A 21,250-nucleotide genomic window follows, 5' to 3' on the forward strand; every position below is an offset into this window, starting at 1 on the left:
CAAAATGTTTGCAGGCCGTTATTTACAGTCGGAGAAGGAGTTTAGGAGAGGGGATAATGGCAATGAACTTCTGATAACAGCGGCCAGTGAGGGATAAGTAAAGTTCAATAGGTGAAATGCTGGTGACAGGTTCCCTTTAACTTCTGATCTGTCTCTATGACAGATCAAAAGTTTGATGAAAGTGCAGTTACTCTTTAAACAAAAAAACAAAACAAAAAATGTGATGCATCACATTCATATCTTTGCAACCGGTCGATCAGGCTCTATTTTTTATTTCCATTAGAGAACCACACAGGCAGCAGTTACAATTTTACATGTAAAAAGACCTAGAAAATTAATCGACTTTTCATGGCAGTTAAGCCCTGTGTAAACATACCATAAGAGAACCCAAAGAAATGCATAGGGCGTTTCAGGGGTGTAACTAGGAAAGACTGGGCCCCATAGCAAGCTCTTGACTGGGGCCCCCCGGGTGCCACAAGCAGGCCCCCTTATAAATAGTGCCCCCTGTAGAATGTGCCATACAACCTCCCTGTAGACAGTGCTATATAGCCCCGCCTATAGACAGTGCCACACCTCATTTGTAGATAGCGCCCCCACCTCCCCCTTGTAGATAGTGCCATACAGCCCCCCTGTAGATATCGCCATAAAGCCCCCACTGTATATAGCGTTATTCAGCTCCCACTGTATATAGTGCCACACAGCCCCCCTCCCTTGTATATAGTGCCACACAGCCCCCCTTAGTAGATAGTGCCACACAGCCCCCCTTAGTAGATAGTGTAGCACCCCCCCCTTTTGTAGATAGTGCCACACACAGACCCCTGTAGATTGCACCACACTCACCCCCCTGTAGATAGAGCCACAGCCCTCCCCCTTGTAAATACTGCCATACAGTTCCCCATGTGTATAGTGCCACACAGCTCCCCCTTGTGTATAGTGCCACACAGTCCCCCCTTGTGTATAGTGCCACAAGGCAATGGCGCATCCGAGAAAGTTGTATCAGCCAGGGAGATGTCACTCAAACATGGAAAGCTGGGTTTGGAGGCAGGACTATGTGACTCTTCAGAATAGCGGCACCGCCCCATGACCCTTTAATGAGTAATTAGCATATAGTGCGCGCCGTTTGAAAGATTTTGCTGCATCTGAAAAAAACATACAGGGGAATATTGTCAGGTCATGTATTACCGCATGTTGGCAGTTCAAGGGGTTAAACTACCAGACAGATTTCCATTAAATATACAATGAATTGAGAACAATTCCACCTGCCCTGCAATTTTGTTATTATAAATATATCCATATAATTACAGATCCAGAACCAAGCTCATACATATATACAGTACCACAACCAAGCTCAGTACATAAATACAGCACTAGAACCAAGCTCTGACATATATACAGCACTAGAACCAAGCTCAGTACATAAATACAGCACTAGAACCAAGCTCTGACATATATACAGCACAAGAACCAACCTCAGTACATAAATACAGCACCAGAACAAACCTCAGTACATAAATACAGCACCAGAACAAACCTCAGTACATAAATATAGCAATAGAACCAAGCTCAGTGCATATATACAATACCAGAACAAAGCTCAGTACATAAATACATCCCCAGAACCAAGCTCAGTACATATATACATCCCCAGAACTAAACTCATTACATATATACAGCACCAAAACCAATCTCATACGTATATACAGCACCAGAACAAAGCTCAGTACTTACATACAGCATCAGAACCAAGCTCAGTACATATATACAGCACCAGAACAAATACAGCTCAATTTAGTGCAACCCCTGCCGTAAAGGTTTGTACGGCGTAAAACTACAGCTCCCATCATGGCCTGAACGATGGTGAGGATATGCTGGGAGTTGCTCTTTCACAGAAAAAAATCATACCACCATCATCTCGCTGCAGATCATACAGTGACTACAGTGCTTATTAGAGGCAGAATAAACATTTACATTAAGTGACTCACCGGTGACGTCTCAGATTCTAGTTCTTTTCTTCTCACTCCGGTCCAGACCTCTATTATGGATTTCTCCTGGCCACGACCCATTTCTGCAGTTTTCCGCTCAAATGTCTTCAGCTTCTCACTTTTAAAAAATGTCTGCACCTATAAAACAAAGTTAAAATGCCCTACACCTCTAAATATAATAAAACACCATGTTCTGTGTCCCTGATTATAATAGTACCAAACATTGTGTCCCTGATTATAATAGTACCACACACACACACACACACACACACACACACACACACACACACACACACACACACACACACACACACACACACACTGTGCCCCCTGTAGATAGTGCCCCCATAGCCCCCTGTAGATATTGACCCCCATAGAGCCTCTGTAGATAGTGCCCTACATAGAAGCCCCTGTAGATAGTGTCCCACATACAACCCTCTGTAGATAATGCCCACATATGGACTCCACTGAGCCACCGTGCTGCCCTACATATAGCTTCCCTTATAGATAGTGCTCCACGTATAGCCCACCTCTGTAGATAGTGTCTCACATATAGCTTCCCCTGTATATAGTGTCCCACATATAGCCCACCCCTCTAGACAGTACCCTACATATAACCACCCTGTAGCTATTGCCACACAGGTAACCCACCCCTGTATATACTGTCCCACATATAGTCCACCCCTATAGAAAGTGTCCTAAAATAGCACCCCTATAGATAGTGCTCTACATATAGCCCACCTCTGTATAGTTTCTCACATATAGCTCCCCCTGTATATAGTGCCCCACATATAGACCACCTGTAGATACTGCCCACATTCCCACATATAGACCCCCCTGTAGATAGTGGCCCACATCCCTATATATAGACCCCCCTGTATATAGTGGCCCACAGCCCTACATATAGACCCCCCCTGTAGATAGTGGCCCACATCTCCACATATAGACTCCCCCTGTAGATAGTGACCCACATATAGACCCCCCTATATAGTGGCCCACATAGAGACAACCCTCCTGTAGATAGAGCCCCCACTATAGATAATGCCACTCAAAGTTTTATTAGAAAAAAAATAAAAAACGTTACATACTCACATGATCCCGTTGCCGCGCCATCCGATGGCAATGCAGACCTGCTCTCTTCTGAGCACGTCTACTGGAGCTGAACTACTCGTCGTTCAATGACCCTGATTGGCGGGGCAGAATGACTTGTCCCAACAATCAGCGCCTTTCAAGCATGGAAGCGGTGCGATGACGTCATCGCGCCGCTAGCCTCGTTGAAATGCGCTGATTGGCGGGGCAAGTCATTTTGCCCCACCAATCAGCGTCATTGTAAGGCACTGAATGGTCGGAACATGCTCGGCCATTCAGCGCTAATGGCTCCACCTTTTACCTCTCCAAGCGATTCTGAGATTGTTTTCTCGTGACATATTGTACTTTATGTTAGTGAAAAAATTTGGTCGCTAAATTAAATCTCTTTTGTTGAAAAACACCAAAATTTAGAGCAAATTTGCGAAAATTAGAATTTTTCTAAATTCAAATGTATCTGCTTGTAAGACAGATAGTTACACAACCCAAAATAGTGACTAGTTAACATTTCCCATATGTCTACTTTATGTTTGCATCATTTTTTGAACATCCTTTTATTTTCTAGGACGTTACAAGGCTTATAAGTTTAGCAGCAATTTCTTAAATTCTCAAGAAAATGTCAAAATCCTATTTTTTTTAGGGAACAGTTCAGATCTGAAGTGGCTTTGAGGGCCTTATATATTAGGAACCCCCACAAATCACCCCATTTTAAAAACTGCACCCATTAAAGTATTCAAAACAGCATTTAGAAAGTTTCTTAACCCTTTGAGTTTCACAGGAATTAAAGCAAAGTGGAAGGGAAATTTTCAAATTTCATTTTTTTTTTTTTTGCAGAAATTCCATTTTAATCAATTTTTCCTGTAATACTGAAGGTTTTTTACCAGAGAAACACAACCGAATAGTTATTGCCCTGATTCTGCAGTTTTTAGAAATATCCCACATCTGGCCCTAGTGTGCTACTGGACTGAAACAAAAGCCCCAGAAGAAAAGGAGCACCTAGTGGATTTTTGGGCCTTCCTTTTCTTAAATTATATTTCAGGCACCATGCAAAATCAAAGGAAACCCCACAAATGTGCTCCATTTGGGAAACTACACCCATTGAAGAATTAATCTAAGGATGTAGTGAGCATTTTGACCACACAGGTATTTCATAGATTTCATTAGAACTGGGCAGTGAAAATGAAAAATTACATTATTTTCCAATAAGATGTAGCTTTACCTCCAGAATTTTTAATTTTTTTCAACAAATAAATGAGGAAAAGCACCCCAACATTTGTAAAGCAACTTCTCCAGAGTACGGAAATACCCAACATGTGGTCATAAACTGCTGTTTGGGCAAGCGGCAGGACTCAGAAGGGAAGGCATGCCATTTAGCTTTTGGAGTACAGATTTTGCTGGATTGGTTTCTCTGCACCATGTCTCATTTGTAAAGCTCCTAAGGTACCAGCATAGTGGAAACCCGCCAAAAGTGACTCCATTTGGGAAACTACACCCCTAGAGGAATTCAACTAGGGGTGTACTGAGCATTTGACCCCGCCCCCAGGTGTTTCATAGATTTCATTCGAATTGGGCAGTAAAAATGAAAAAACATTTTTTTTTTCCACTAAGACGTAGATTTAGGTCAAAATGTTTCATTTTCTCATCAAATAAAGGAGAAAAAGCACCATAACATTTGTAAAGCAACTTCTCCAGAGTACGGAAATACCCCATATGTGGTAATAAACTACTGTATGAATACACATCAGGGCTCAGAAGGGAAGGAGCGCCATTTGGCTTTTGGAGAGCAGTCACTTTTGCAAAGCCCCTTAGGTACCAGTACAGTGGAAACTCCCCAAAAGTGATTCCATTTGGCAAACTACACCCATAGAGGAATTCATCTAGGGGTGTTGTAAAGGATCTGCCAGGCACAGCTTCGGGGTTAACTCCCATAATTAATCAGTCAGCACCTGAATCTACATCCCTGAGACTGACTCCAGCTTCCACCACTCAGGCTGGCAGGCTTAGGAGTGGGAGAGCCTATCGCAACCTGGCCAGACTCAGCTAGCTCCCGCCCTCGGTCTATTTAAGCCTGCCCTTCCTGTCCCTCGGTGCTTGTGATTCTTTTCGTGTGGTTTCCTGGCCCAGCTACAGCTCCTTCTATTTTGATCCTGCTCCATACAGACCCTGGCTTACTGACTACTCTTCTGCTCTTCGTTTGGTACCTCGCACTCTCCTGGCTTGACTCGGCTCGTTCACCACTCTGGTTGCTCACGGTGTTGCCGTGGGCAACTGCCCCTTTCCCTTGCTTGTATTCCCTTGTATGTTTGTCGTGCACTTCCTGAGCGCAGGGACCGCCGCCCAGTTGTACCCCATCGCCTAAGGCTGGTCGTTGCAAGTAGGAAGGGACAGAGTGGCGGGTAGACTAGGGCTCACTTGTCCGTTTCCCTACCCCCCGTCATTACATAATCACAAGCCCATACCTAGTCTACCCTGGTCCCTGACACCACTATGGACCCCCGTGAGACCCTGGCTCAGCAAATGCAGGGTCTCTCCCTACAGGTCCAGGCCCTGGCTCAGAGGGTCAACCAGCCTGATGCTACCTTGGTAGTTCCCCTCACCTCACCTCTTGAACCCCACCTCAAGTTGCCCGACCGGTTCTCAGGGGACCGGAGGGCTTTTCTCTCCTTTCGGGAGAGTTGTAGGCTTTACTTTCGTTTAAAGCCTCATTCCTCAGGTTCTGAGAGCCAGCGGGTGGGTATAATTATGTCCCGGCTCCAGGAAGGGCCCCAAGAGTGGGCCTTCTCCTTGGCTCCTGACGCCCCTGAACTTTCCTCCGTTGATTGTTTATTTTCTTCTCTCTGACTTATTTATGACGAGACTGACAGGACTGCCTTTGCCGAGAGTCAGCTGGTGACCTTACGTCAGGGTAAGAGACCTGTTGAGGAGTATTGTTCTGACTTTAGGAAGTGGTGCGTAGCTTCTCGGTGGAATGACCCTGCCTTAAGGTGCCAGTTTAGGTTGGGTCTGTCGAATGCCCTGAAAGACCTGCTAGTTAGCTATCGCTCTTCTGACTCCCTAGACCAGGTTATGGCTTTAGCGGTACGACTTGACCGACGTCTCAGGGAACGACAACGTGAACGTTTATGTGTTTTCTCCTCCGACTCCCCCATGATGCCTCCCGAAGTTCCGTTGCTTCGTTCCTCCCCAAAAGACTCAGAGATACCTATGCAACTCGGGGCCTCCGTGTCCCCCCAACAACGTAGAGAATTCCGCAGGAAGAATGGTCTCTGCTTCTACTGTGGGGATGACAAGCATCAAGTGAACAACTGTCCTAAGCGTAAGAATGCAGCCAGAGAACTTCCGCGCCTAAGTGATCATCGGGGAGGTCACTTGGGCGCACAGGTATTTCCCGTAAATAGGAAACGTACTAAGATCTTGCTTCCCTTTCAGGTCTCTTTTGGTGGTAGGTCTGCTACCGGCAGTGCCTTCGTGGATTCAGGGTCCTCTACTAATATCATGTCTGTGGAATTTGCTATGTCTCTTGCTATGCCTCTGATTGATTTGCCTAAACTTGTCCCAGTAGTGGGTATCGACTCCACTCCTCTTGCTAATGGTTATTTTACACAGCATACCCCTGTGTTTGAACTCCTTGTTGGCTCCATGCATTTGGAGCAGTGCTCTGTACTGTTGATGCAGGGATTATCGTACGATTTGGTTCTAGGCCTTCCCTGGTTGCAGTTGCATAATCCCACGTTTGACTGGAATACTGGGGAGCTAACCAAATGGGGTAATGAATGTTTTACATCATGTTTTTCTGTTAATTCTATTTCTCCCCCTGAGGAGGCGAACATGCTACCCGAGTTTGTTCAGGACTTCGCTGATGTTTTCTCTAAGGAGGCCTCCGAAGTGTTACCTCCTCATAGAGAATACGATTGCGCTATCGAATTGGTACCAGGAGCTAAGCTTCCTAAGGGTAGGATATTTAATCTTTCTTGTCCCGAACGTGAAGCCATGAGAGAGTATATCCAGGAATGCCTGGCCAAGGGTTACATTCGTCCCTCTACTTCTCCGGTAGGTGCTGGCTTCTTCTTCGTAGGGAAGAAGGATGGTGGTCTTAGGCCATGCATTGACTACCGTAGCCTGAATAAGGTCACGGTAAGGAACCAGTATCCCCTTCCTTTGATTCCTGATCTCTTCAATCAGGTTCAGGGGGCCCAATGGTTCTCTAAGTTGGATCTACGGGGGGCATATAACCTTATCCGCATCAAAGAGGGGGATGAGTGGAAGACTGCGTTTAACACGCCCGAAGGTCATTTCGAATACCTCGTCATGCCCTTTGGGTTGTGTAATGCCCCTGCGGTCTTCCATAATTTCATAAATGAGATTTTGAGAAATTACCTGGGGATATTTCTTGTAGTGTACCTTTATGACATACTGGTGTTTTCCAAGGACTGGTCCTCCCACATTGAGCATGTCAGGAAGGTGCTCCAGGTCCTTCGGGAAAACAAACGGTTTGCCAAAACCGAAAAATGTGTGTTTGGGGTACAGGAAATACCATTTTTGGGTCAAATCCTCACTCCTCATGAATTCCGCATGGACCCCGCCAAGGTTCAGGCTGTGGCGGAATGGGTCCAACCTGCCTCCCTGAAGGCGTTACAGTGTTTTTTGGGGTTCGCTAATTATTACAGGAGATTTATTGCTAACTTCTCGGTCATCGCTAAACCTCTTACGGACCTCACTCGCAAAGGAGCTGATCTCCTCCACTGGCCTCCTGAGGCTGTCCAGGCTTTTGAGGTCCTTAAGAAGTGCTTTATCTCGGCCCCGGTGCTGGTTCAGCCCAACCAAATGGAGCCATTTATCGTGGAAGTTGACGCATCTGAGGTGGGAGTGGGGGCTGTCTTGTCCCAGGGTACCAGGTCCCTCACCCATCTCCGCCCCTGTGCCTACTTCTCCAGGAAGTTTTCGCCAACTGAGAGTAACTATGATATTGGCAACCGCGAACTCTTAGCCATTAAATGGGCATTTGAAGAGTGGCGCCACTTCCTGGAGGGGGCTAGGCACCAGGTAACGGTCCTTACCGATCACAAGAATCTGGTTTTCCTAGAATCTGCCCGGAGGCTAGACCCGAGACAAGCTCGATGTTCGTTATTTTTTACCAGATTCAATTTTTGGGTTACCTATAGGGCTGGGTCTAAAAATATTAAGGCTGATGCACTGTCGCGTAGCTTCATGGCCAGCCCTCCTTCGGAGGAAGATCCTGCTTGTATTTTGCCTCCAGGTATAATCATTTCCTCGATCGATTCTGATTTAGTCTCTGAAATTGCTGCTGATCAAGGTTCAGCTCCCGGGAACCTTCCTGAGAACAAGCTGTTTGTTCCCCTGCAATTCCGGCTAAGGGTACTTAGGGAAAATCATGACTCCGCACTATCTGGTCATCCAGGCATCCTGGGTACCAAACACCTCATTACTAGAAACTATTGGTGGCCTGGGTTGCCTAAAGACGTTAAGGCCTACGTCGCCGCTTGTGAGGTTTGTGCTAGGTCCAAGACTCCCAGGTCCCGACCAGCGGGCTTACTGCGTTCGTTGCCCATTCCCCAGAGACCTTGGACACATATCTCCATGGATTTTATCACCGATTTGCCTCCATCCCAAGGCAAGTCAGTGGTGTGGGTGGTAGTAGACCGCTTCAGTAAGATGTGCCACTTTGTGCCCCTCAAGAAACTACCCAACGCTAAGACGTTGGCTACCTTGTTTGTCAAACACATCCTGCGTCTCCATGGGGTCCTCTGTCAATATTGTTTCGGACAGAGGGGTACAATTTGTTTCATTGTTTTGGAGAGCCTTCTGTATGAAGTTGGAGATTGATCTGTCCTTCTCCTCTGCCTTCCATCCTGAAACCAATGGCCAAACTGAGAGGACTAATCAATCTCTAGAACAATATTTAAGGTGTTTTGTCTCTGACTGTCAATATGATTGGGTCTTATTCATTCCCCTCGCCAAATTTTCCCTTAATAACCGGGTTAGTAACTCGTCAGGGGTCTCCCCCTTTTTCTGTAATTTTGGGTTTAATCCACGGTTCTCCTCCGTTTCACCTGGTAGTTCCAACAATCCCGAGGTAGAGGTCGTTCATCGGGAACTGTGCATAGTCTGGGCCCAGGTTCAGAAGAACCTAGAGGCGTCCCAGAGCGTACAAAAAACTCAGGCTGATAGAAAACGTTCTGCTAACCCCCTGTTTATGGTCGGGGATCTGGTGTGGTTGTCGTCTAGGAACTTGCGTCTCAAGGTTCCGTCCAAGAAGTTTGCTCCCCGGTTTATTGGGCCGTATAAGGTCATTGAGGTCCTCAATCCTGTCTCCTTCCGGCTGGAGTTACCCCCGTCTTTTCGTATACACGACGTGTTTCATGCCTCCCTCCTTAAACGCTGCTCCCCGTCCTTGGCTCCCTCGAGGAGACCTCCTGTTCCCGTCCTCACCCCTGAGGGGGTGGAATTCGAGGTGGCCAAGATTGTGGACAGCAAGATGGTCCAAGGCTCCCTCCAGTACCTGGTCCATTGGAGAGGATACGGGCCCGAGGAGAGGACTTGGGTACCCGCCCGGGATGTTCACGCTGGGGTATTGGTCAGGAGGTTCCACCTGCGTTTCCCCAGTAAGCCAGGTCCACTTAGAAAGGGTCCGGTGGCCCCTCATAAAAGGGGGGGGGGTACTGTAAAGGATCTGCCAGGCACAGCTTCGGGGTTAACTCCCATAATTAATCAGTCAGCACCTGAATCTACATCCCTGAGACTGACTCCAGCTTCCACCACTCAGGCTGGCAGGCTTAGGAGTGGGAGAGCCTATCGCAACCTGGCCAGACTCAGCTAGCTCCCGCCCTCGGTCTATTTAAGCCTGCCCTTCCTGTCCCTCGGTGCTTGTGATTCTTTTCGTGTGGTTTCCTGGCCCAGCTACAGCTCCTTCTATTTTGATCCTGCTCCATACAGACCCTGGCTTACTGACTACTCTTCTGCCCTTCGTTTGGTACCTCGCACTCTCCTGGCTTGACTCGGCTCGTTCACCACTCTGGTTGCTCACGGTGTTGCCGTGGGCAACTGCCCCTTTCCCTTGCTTGTATTCCCTTGTATGTTTGTCGTGTTTGTCGTGCACTTACTGAGCGCAGGGACCGCCGCCCAGCTGTACCCCGTCGCCTAGGGCGGGTCGTTGCAAGTAGGCAGGGACAGAGTGGCGGGTAGACTAGGGCTCACTTGTCCGTTTCCCTACCCCCCGTCATTACAGGTGTAGTGAGCATTTTGACCCCACAGGTGTCTCATAGATTTTATCATGGGCAGTAAAAATGAAAAATTACATTATTTTCAAATAAGACGTAGCATTAGTTCAAAATTTTTCATTTTCTCAACACATAAAGGAGAAAAAGCACCATAACATTTGTAAAGCAACTTCTTCAGAGTAGGGAAATACCCCATATGTGGTAATACACTGCTGTTTGGATACACGGGAGGGAGGAGCGCCATTTGGCAGTTGGAGCGCAGATTTTGCAGGATTGATTCCTGGTCGCCATGTTGCATTTACAAAGCCCCTGAGGTACCAGTACAGTAAGAACCCCTGAAATGTGACTCAATTTGGTAAACTACACCCCTTGAGGAATTAATCTAGGGGTGTAGTGAGCATTTTGACCACACAGGTTTTTGCTGAATTTATTGGAATTGGGATGTGAAAAAAAAAAAAAAAAATTTTTTTTTTGCGAAAAGATGTAGTTCTAGTCCAAAATTTTGCATTTTCACAAGGACGATAGGAGAAAAGCACCTCAATGTTCGTAAAGCATTCTCTCGAGTAAGGCAATACCCCACACGTAGTTATAAACTGGTATTTGGACACACAGCAAAGCTCTAAAGGGAAGGAGCGCCATTTAGTGTTTGGAGTAGAGATTTTACAAGATTCATTTTTTGACACCATGTTGCATTGAGCTGTAGTACCAGTACAGTGGTACCCCGAAAAATTACCCCATTTTGGAAACTAGATCCCTCAAAGAATTTATCTAGGGGTGTAGTGAGCATTATGACCCCACAAGTGTTTTGCAAAAAATTAGTACACAATAGATGTTGCAGATTGAAAATTGCAGTTTTCCACAGATCTTCCATTTCAGTGCCCAATGTGTTGTGCCCAGCTTGTAGCACCGTAGACACACACCCCATAAATTGTTAAGCGGGTTCTCCAGAACACAGTAATACCCCATATGTGGTCATAAATTGCCGTTTGGGCACACTGCCAGGCTCAGTTGGACCACCATTTGGCTTTTGAAGCGCAGATTTTGCTTGGTGTTTTATTGGTATTTCAGCTTATAATGTGGGGGTATATGTAAACTGGGCGGAGTACATGAGGGTATATGTGAGCTGGGCGGAGTACATCAGGGTATATGTAATATGTGAGGAGTACATCAGGGTATATGTAAGCTGGGCGGAGTACATCAGGGTATATGTAAGCTGGGCGGAGTACATCAGGGTATATGTAAGCTGTGAGGAGTACATCAGGGTATATGTAAACTGGGCGGAGTGCATCAGGGCATAATAGGATGATGTAATAATGGGTTGAATGAATAATCCATGGATTGGTGTGGTACGCTTTGAACCAATCCTTTATGCACAGGCCGGGTTTATTGGGTATTCTACAAAATATCTGCGCTCCAGTATTGACTAATCTTTGACTTCTTCACTAGCCCTATAAGCAGCACAAGGCCCTAAAGTTTCCTCATCTCCGCTGCATCTACAGGGTCCACCTGTGGGGTCTGGCAAATTACTATGTGGGGTACTTAGTGAAATTCTACAGGACCTAAAAAAATTAGTCTGGGTCGTCATTTAGCATCATTTTGCATCATTGCGTTTTGAGAGAGAGAGAGTCGTAACGTGTTATTTTTCCATTGACGGAGCTGTATGAGGCCTTGTTTTTTGTGGAACGAGCTGTAATTTTTATTGGTTCCATTTTGGGGTACATGCGATTTATTATTTTTTAATTATTTTTTTTTAAATCACAATTTATTCACATTTTTGGGAGATGAGGAAACCAAAAAACAGCAATGCTAGCACGTGTTTTAAAAAAAATATATATATATATTTTTTTTACAGTGTTCACCGTGCAGTATAAACAACATGTTAACTTTATTCTGCGGGTCGATACGATTACAGTGATATCAAATTTATATAGTTTTTTTTTACGTTCCCACAATAAAAATACTCTTTTCTAAAAAAAAAATCTTGTTTTAGTGTCGCCATTTTCTGACAGCCATAACTTTTTTTAATTTTTTTTTAGTTTTTTGCGTGACGAACTGTAGTTTCCATTGGTACCATTTTGTGTCACTTGCAGCTTTTTGATCACTTTTTATTAAAAATCTTTTTTAGACAAGATGACCAAAAAATAAAATTTTGTCATTGTTTATTATAACTTTTTTTTTACGCTATTCACCGTGAGGTAAAAATAATGCGATATTTTTATAGATCAGGCCGTTCCGAACGCGGCGATACCTATTGTGTATAGTGGTTTTTTTCATGTTTTCATTTTTTTCTAATTATAATGGAGTTGATCAGGGAAACAGGGCAATTGTTGTTTTTATTAGTTGAGGCCTCATGCACACGACCGTATTTTTTCACACCCGTAAATACTGGCGTAAATACGGGTCCGGTGTCACACGTATTCCACCCGTTTTGCACCAGTATTTACGAACCCGTGCTCGTAAATATGGGTCCGGTGTCACACGTATTCCACCCGTATTTACGAGCACGTTTTTGGCAGCAAAATAGCACTGCACTAATCGGCAGCCCCTTCTCTCTATCAGTGCAGGATAGAGAGAAGGGACAGCCTTTTCTGTAATAAAAGTTAAAGAAATTCATACTTACCCGGCCGTTGTCTTGGTGACGCGTCCCTCTCTTCACATCCAGCCCGACATCCCTGGATGACGCGGAAGTCCATGTGACCGCTGCAGCCTGTGATTGACCTGTGATTGGCTGCAGCGGTCACATGGCCTGAAACGTCATCCAGGACGTCGGCCCGGATGTCGAGAGGGACGCGTCACCAAGGCAACGGGCGGGAGACCGGACTGGAGAAGCAGGAAGTTGTCGGTAAGTATGAACGTCTTTTATTTTTATTTTTTACAGGATAGGGGATACATGTCTTTTGTTTATGGCAGAGCGGGGAGATACCTCCCCGCTCTGCCATAGTTTTCATTGTAGTCCCGGCGGTAGTTACGCCACTGGGCTGTGGCCTGCAGACCGGGTAGTCCCCTGACCTCGCCTCACCTCGCAACGCTCCCGTAATCACGGGTGAACACACGGAGCCACCCATGATTACGGGAGCCCCATAGCCTTCTATGGGATGCCCGTGCCGTTATTACGGCATGAAATAGGGCATGTTCTATCTTTTTTAACGGCACGGGTACCTTCCCGTGAGCAAACGGGAAGGTACCCGTGGCTAACAGAAGCCTATGAGCCCGTTATTGCGGGTCGTAATAACGACCCGCAATAACGGGTGTTTTTACGGTCGTGTGCATGAGGCCTAAAACTTTTATTTATTTATTTTTTTCTTTAACATATTTTTTTTTATATATTTCACTTTTTTTTTTTTTTTTACACTTACTTAGGGACTTGAAGATCTGGTCTTCTGATCTCCGGTACGATACACTCCACTACTTATGTAGTGCAGAGTATTGTAACTGTCATTCTTCATCTGACAGTTAGCGTATTAGTTCCTGCCTCGGGCAGGACCTAATAGGCTTCCGTACCTGGACAACCAGGAAGCCAAGCAACGGCTTCCTGGTTGCCATAGCAACCATCGCCACCCACGACCCATCGCGGGGTGGTACAGAGGGAGCCCTCTCCCGCTGTCAACCACTTCAATGCGGCGGACTCCATTGACAGCCACATTGAAGGGGTTAAATGGCTGCGATCGGCGTTAACTGCCATCGCCACCATTGCAGCGTGATGTCAGCTGGGTATTACAGCTGACAGCCGCTGAAGATGTAGTGCGCACAGCTCCTGTGCCCGCTTTATCTACAGGGCATGACTGTATGCCCTTGTGCGGGAAAGCACTTTGAATCTGGACGTACAGTCATGCCCAATAGCGGGAAGGGGTTAAAGCTCACCAAGCCTCTGTAAAAGAACAGCAGCAGGTGAACCAATCTCTGCAGCAGAAGTTACAAGCCTTGTCAGAGAAACCTGAAGTGTCTCCAGGACCACAGCCTGCACCCCTGGCAGTTGGTGCAGAACGCCTTGAGAAAGATGATTTTGACTTGCTAAACAAGTGGTTTGTATATCAAGTGGAGTTACAAAACCGGATTGACTCGCTGCGTTCTTGTGTGACATAAAGTGTGGGATATTGTGTGTGATATATGAATTGTCAACAGAAGGAATGCCTGCAGGCAAACAGAACCCCCTTTCCTGACTACCCACAATATAATTAGAAAATAAACTAACAAATTTTATTAAGCTACGTGTAGCAAAAGACAGACCACATAAATGTCAGTTTAAAATTATCACTGTCAACGAGCCGAAGTAAAAATGAAAACAGCCAGCTAGGGAGCTCGGCAGAACATTCAGACGGCCAGGGTGAATACTGACTGGATCAAAGTCAGTTGCAAGGCAGAGGCCACACTTCAGTGAATCGGCATTAGATTCGGCTAGGACAGGAATTAAAAAACACTATCAAGCCCCCCCGACATGTTTCGCTAACTAGTAGCGTCCTCAGGGGTACATGGGGCTAATGGTGTCGCCATTAGCCCCATGTACCCCTGAGGACGCTACTAGTTAGCGAAACATGTCGGGGGGGGGGGGGGGCTTGATAGTGTTTTTTAATTCCTGTCCTAGCCGAATCTAATGCCGATTCACTGAAGTGTGGCCTCTGCCTTGCAACTGACTTTGATCCAGTCGGTATTCACCCTGGCCGTCTGAATGTTCTGCCGAGCTCCCTAGCTGGCTGTTTTCATTTTTACTTCGGCTCGTTGACAGTGATAATTTTAAACTGACATTTATGTGGTCTGTCTTTTGCTACACGTAGCTTAATAAAATTTGTTAGTTTATTTTCTAATTATATTGTGGGTAGTCAGGAAAGGGGGTTCTGTTTGCCTGCAGGCATTCCTTCTGTTGACTATATATTTTACCTGCTGACTGCCCAGGGTCACAATTGCTCTCTGATATATGAATTGAGTGCTTGCTAAAAGAAGTTTGCAAAACTGACACAATTTAAAACCCTTTTTTCCTTCTTCGCTTCTGTCCTGCTGTGCAGCTGACTAGGGGGAGGGTTTAACCGCTCCCAGGTGTTATAAATTAGTCCTCAGGACTCCGTAGAGCCTGCTCTGTTTTGCATTTGTATATCAAGTGGAATTACAAAACCGGAGTTAAAAAGAGGAGTTAAACCCCCTGTAAGTACTCTTCTTTTCTTTTACTTTAACAATTGTTCACTGTTTTTTTGTAACTGAAGAAAACCTCCAATCTTGCGGTCCATTATCCCAGTGCACAGTTTGCCATATGTATGCACGACTGGAGTAGGAGTTCCAGAGTGAATACCTCTGTGGCAGATGTGCGCATGTTGTTCGCCTGGAAGCTCGCATTCGAGATCTGGAGTAGTAAAATGCAACACTGAGGATGATAGACAATCTTGAGCGGAGCATGCTGCTCACTGCACAAGCAGTTAGTGGGGTAGAACTGGAGGGTGAAGACATGGGTCAGCAGGATCAGGCAAGTAGCTGGGTTAATGTAGTTGGGGGCAGTAGAAAGGGGTCAAAGAAAAGGAAGGCCAATCCGGTTTCTGAAATTCCAAGCAAAATTGCCAAGTTGGGTGAGGATGCGAGGGTGTCGGTCTCAGAAATAGCAGCCCTAGTGGATACTGATCTCCCTAACAGCCGGGAGAACAGCCCAGCTAGTAGTCGGCGGGATAGAAATGCAGGTAAGGCAAGACAATTGGTAGTTGTAGGGGATTCTATAATCAGGAAGACGGATAGAATAATTTGTCGCCAAGACCGCCTCAACCTAATGGTTTGCTGTCTCCCTGGTGCCAGGGTTCGGCATGTGGTGGAACGGGTGGATAAATTACTGGGAGGGGCTGGTGATGATCCAGCTGTCGTGGTCCATGTAGGTACCAACGACTGAATACATGGTAGGTGGAGGAGCCTTAAGAATAATTTTAAAGAACTAGGCTACAAGCTGAGGGGAAGGACCTCCAAGGTTGTATTCTCAGGAATACTGCCTGTGCCATGCGCATCACAGGAAAGACAGCGGGAGCTCATGGAGTTAAATGCATGGCTGAAGTCTTGGTGTAGAGGAGAAGGCTTTGGGTTCCTGGAGCACTGGGCTGACTTTTCATTGGGGTACAAACTGTATTCTGCAGATGATTTGCACCTAAATGGAAGGGGGTCTGCTGTGCTGGGGGAGAGAATTCTAGCTGGGGTGGCGTAGTATTTAAACTAGGACCGAGGGTGGTCAATGTAGAAAATAAAGGGGTAGTCAGGTTAGAGAGGGGTCAGACTATATTGGTGGGGGGAGAAACAGACTGTGGGGAGAGGACTAGGCAACAGGATAAGGACATACTTTTGTTACAAAACAGCAATGAAAATGAAAATAAAAATGCCCAAATAATGTAAAATAATCACATTTCTGATAATGAAAGTGAAAAACAGAAAGGCAAGTTAAAGTGTATGTTCACAAATGCCAGAAGTCTAGCAAGTGGAATGGGGGAGCTGGAGGCCTTGGTACTGGAAGAAAATATAGATATAGTTGGTGTTGCTGATACAGTGAAGGAAATAAGTATTTGATCCCTTGCTGATTTTGTAAGTTTGCCCACTGTCAAAGACATGAACAGGCTAGAATTTTTAGGATAGGTTAATTTTACCAGTGAGAGATAGATTATATAAAAAAAAAAAAAGTCACATTGTCAAAATTATATATATTTATTTGCATTGTGCACAGAGAAATAAGTATTTGATCCCTTTGGCAAACAAGACTTAATACTTGGTGGCAAAACCCTTGTTGGCAAGCACAGCAGTCAGATGTTTTTTTGTAGTTGATGATGAGGTTTGCACACATGTTAGATGGAATTTTGTCCCACTCCTCTTTGCAGATCATCTGTAAATCATTAAGATTTCAAGGCTGTCGCTTGGAAACTCGGATCTTCAGCTCCCTCCATAAGTTTTCGATGGGATTAAGGTCTGGAGACTGTTTAGTCCACTCCATGACCTTAATGTGCTTCTTTTTGAGCCACTCCTTTGTTGCCTTGGCTGTATGTTTTGGGTCATTGTCGTGCTGGAAGACCCAGCCACGAGCCATTTTTAATGTCCTGGTGGAGGGAAGGAGGTTGTCACTCAGGATTTGTCGGTACATGGCTCCATCCATTTTCCCATTGATGCAGTGAAGTAGTCCTGTGCCCTTAGCAGAGAAACACCCCCAAAACATGTTTCCACCTCCATGCTTGACAGTGGGGACGGTGTTCTTTGGGTCATAGGCAGCATTCCTCTTCCTCTAAACACGGCGAGTTGAGTTAATGCCAAAGAGCTCAATTTTAGTCTCATCTGACCACAGCACCTTCTCCCAATCACTCTCAGAATCATCCAGATGTTCATTTGCAAACTTCAGACGGGCCTGTACATGTGCCTTCTTGAGCAGGGGGACCTTGCTGGCACTGCAGGATTTTAATCCATTACGGCGTAATGTGTTACCAATGGTTTTCTTGGTGACTGTGGTCCCAGCTGCCTTGAGATCATTAACAAGTTCCCCCCGTGTAGTTTTCGGCTGAGCTCTCACCTTCCTCAGGATCAAGGATACCCCACGAGGTAAATTTTGCATGGTGCCCCAGATCGATGTCGATTGACAGTCATTTTGTATGTCTTCCATTTTCTTACTATTGCACCAACAGTTGTCTCCTTCTCACCCAGCGTCTTACTTATGGTTTTGTAGCCCATTCCAGCCTTGTGCAGGTCTATGATCTTGTCCCTGACATCCTTAGAAAGCTCTTTGGTTTTGCCCATGTTGTAGAGGTTAGAGTCAGACTGATTAATTGAGTCTGTGGACAGGAGTCTTTTATACAGGTGACCATTTAAGACAGCTGTCTTTAATGCAGGCACCAAGTTGATTTGGAGCGTGTAACTGGTCTGGAGGAGGCTGAACTCTTAATGGTTGGTAGGGGATCAAATACTTATTTCTCTGTGCACAATGCAAATAAATATATATAATTTTGACAATGTGATTTTCAGTTTTTTTTTTTTTAAATATAATCTATCTCTCACTGGTAAAATTAACCTAGCCTAAAAATTCTAGACTGTTCATGACTTTGACAGTGGGCAAACTTACAAAATCAGCAAGGGATCAAATGCTTATTTCCTTCACTGTACATGGCTAGACTCTTCACACGACTGGGCTGTAAATCTACAGGGTTTTACACTTTTTCTGAAAAAACAGGACAAATAGGAAAGGTGGTGGTGTATGTCTGTATGTGGGAAGTGATATCAAGGTGAGTGTGAAAGAGACATTAGAGGGTGAAGATTTTGAGGAGGTTGAAACCTTGTGGGTGGAACTAGAAAGGGAGGTAAACACTGAAAAAATTTATTTTGGTATAGTCTATAGACCCCCCCCCCCCCCCCCCAATATAACTGAGGAGATGGAAGGTCAGCTATATAAAGCGGGCTGCACAGGCTGGTTCTGTAGGGATAATGGGAGATTTTAATTACCGGGATATTAATTGGCGTCATGGTTCGGCTTCAACTGCAAAGGAGAGACATTTCCTCAACCTGTTGCAGGAAAATGTTATGGGCCAGTTTGTGGAAGACCCGACTAGAGGTGAAGCTGTGTTGGATCTGGTCATTTCTAGTAATGCAGAGCTTGTTGGGAATGTCAATGTTTGTGAAAACCTTGGTAACAGTGATCACAATATAGTTAAATTTTACCTATACTGTAAAAAAACAAACACAGGCTGGGAGGACAAAAACACTTAATTTTAAGAAGGCCAATTTCCCCAAGATGAGGGCTGCAATTCAGGATATAGACTGGGAAGAACTAATGTCAAATAATAGTACAAATGATAAATGGGAGATTTTCAAATCTACTTTGGGTAATTATAGTGCAAACTTTATTCCTATAGGTAACGACTAAAATTAAACCCCACATGGCTTACACCTCCTGAAAAAGGGCATTTGAAAAATACAAATCTGAGGGTACATCTGTAGCTTTTTTAAAGCTTAATAAAATCTGTAAAAATGTAATAAAATTAGCAAAAATACTAAATGAAAGGCAGGTGGCCAAGGATAGTAAAACAAATCCCCAAAAATTCTTCAAGTATATAAATGCAAAAAAGCCAAGGTCTGAACATGTAGGACCCTTAGATAGTGGTAATGGGGAGTTGATCACAGGGGATCAAGAGAAGGCAGAGTTACTAAATTGGTTCTTTAGCCCTGTATATACAACAGAAGAAAGAGCAGCTGATATAGCCGGTGCCAGTGCTGTTAATATATCGGTTGATATACTGAATTGGATGAATGTAGATATGGTCCAAGCTAAATTAAATAAAATAAATGTGCACAAGGCCCTGGGACCAGATGGGTTACACCCTAGAGTTCTTAAAGAGCTTAGTTCAGTTATTTCAGTCCCCCTCTTCATAATATTCAAAGATTCTCTAGTGACTGGTGTAGTGCCAAGGGACTGGTGCAGGGCAAATGTGGTGCCTATTTTCAAAAAGGGCTCTAGGTCTGCCCCAGGGAATTATAGACCAGTAAGCTTAACATCCATCGTGGGGGAAATGTTTGAGGGACTATATACAGGATTATGTGACAAAAAATAGTATTATAAGTGACAGCCAGCACGGTTTTACTAAGTACAGAAGTTGTCAAACTAACCTGATATGTTTTTATGAAGAGGTGAGCAGAAGCCTAGACAGAGGGGCCACTGTGGATATAATGTTTTTGGACTTTGCAAAGGCATTTGACACTGTCCCTCATAGACGTCTAATGGGTAAAATAAGGACTATAGGTTTAGAAAGTATAGTTTGTAATTGGATTGAGAGTTGGCTCAAGGACCGTATCCAGAGAGTTGTGGTCAATGATTCCTACTCAGAATGGTCCCTGGTTATAAGTGGTGTACCCCAGGGTTCAGTGCTGGGAACACTATAATTCAACTTATTTATTAATGATATAGAGGATGGGATTAATAGCTCTATTTCTATTTTTGCAGATGACCCTAAGCTATGTAATATAGTTCAGTCTATGGAAGATGTTCGTTTGTTTAAATCTGCTTGCAATTCACGAAGTGTTTGGGCATCCAGTTGGGAAATGAAGTTTAATGTAGATAAATGTAAAGTTATGCATCTGGGTACCAACAACCTGCATGCATCATATGTCCTAGGGGGAGCTACACTGGGGGATTCACTTGTTGAGAAGGATCTGGGTGTACCTGTAAATCATAAACTAAATAACAGCATGCAATGTCAATCATCTGCTTCAAAGGCCAGCAAGATATTGTCATGTATTAAAAACGGCATGGACTCGCGAGACAGGGATGTAATATTACCACTTTACAAAGCATTAGTAAGGCCTCATCTAGAATATTCCATTCAGTTCTGGGCTCCAGTTCATAGAAAGGATGCCCTGGAGTTGGAAAAAATACAAAGAAGAGCAACGAAGCTAATAAGGGGCATGGAGAATCTAAGTTATGAGGAAAGATTAAAAAAATTAAACCTATTTAGCCTTGAAAAAAAGACGACTAAGGTGGGGGCATGATTAATTTATATTAATGGCACATACAAAAAAATATGGTGAAATCCTGTTCCATGTAAAACCCCCTCAAAAAACAAGGGGGCACTCCCTCCGTCTGGAGAAAAAAAGGTTCAACCTGCAGAGGCGACAAGCCTTCCTTACTGTGAGAACTGTGAATCTATGGAATAGTCTACTGCAGGAGCTGGTCACAGCAGGGACAGTAGATGGCTTTAAAAAAGGCTTAGATAATTTCCTAGAACAAAAAAATATTAGCTCCTATTTGCAGAAATTTTTACCTTCCCTTTTCCCATCCCTTGGTTGAACTTGATGGACATGTGCCTTTTTTCAACCGTACTAACTATGTAACTATGTAAGATGACATAGAAGCTTATCTGGGTACCTTTGAAAGGATAGCGGAGAGTGAGAGGCTTCCTGAGGACCAGTGGGCAGAGGTGCTGGCCCCTTCCTAACAGGGGAACCCCAAAAATCTTACTT

General features: G+C 44.8%; 1 long non-coding RNA gene across 1 annotated transcript in view; it reads left to right on the top strand.

Moving 5' to 3' along the window:
• LOC142742320 (uncharacterized) overlaps nt 1–21,250 on the top strand; it is a 102,846-nt gene that overhangs the window by 26,607 nt on the left and 54,989 nt on the right. The gene's annotated exons all lie outside the window — the stretch shown is intronic.

The sequence above is a fragment of the Rhinoderma darwinii genome, chromosome 2 (genome assembly GCF_050947455.1).
Source record: "Rhinoderma darwinii isolate aRhiDar2 chromosome 2, aRhiDar2.hap1, whole genome shotgun sequence".
Classification (NCBI taxonomy): domain Eukaryota; kingdom Metazoa; phylum Chordata; class Amphibia; order Anura; family Rhinodermatidae; genus Rhinoderma; species Rhinoderma darwinii.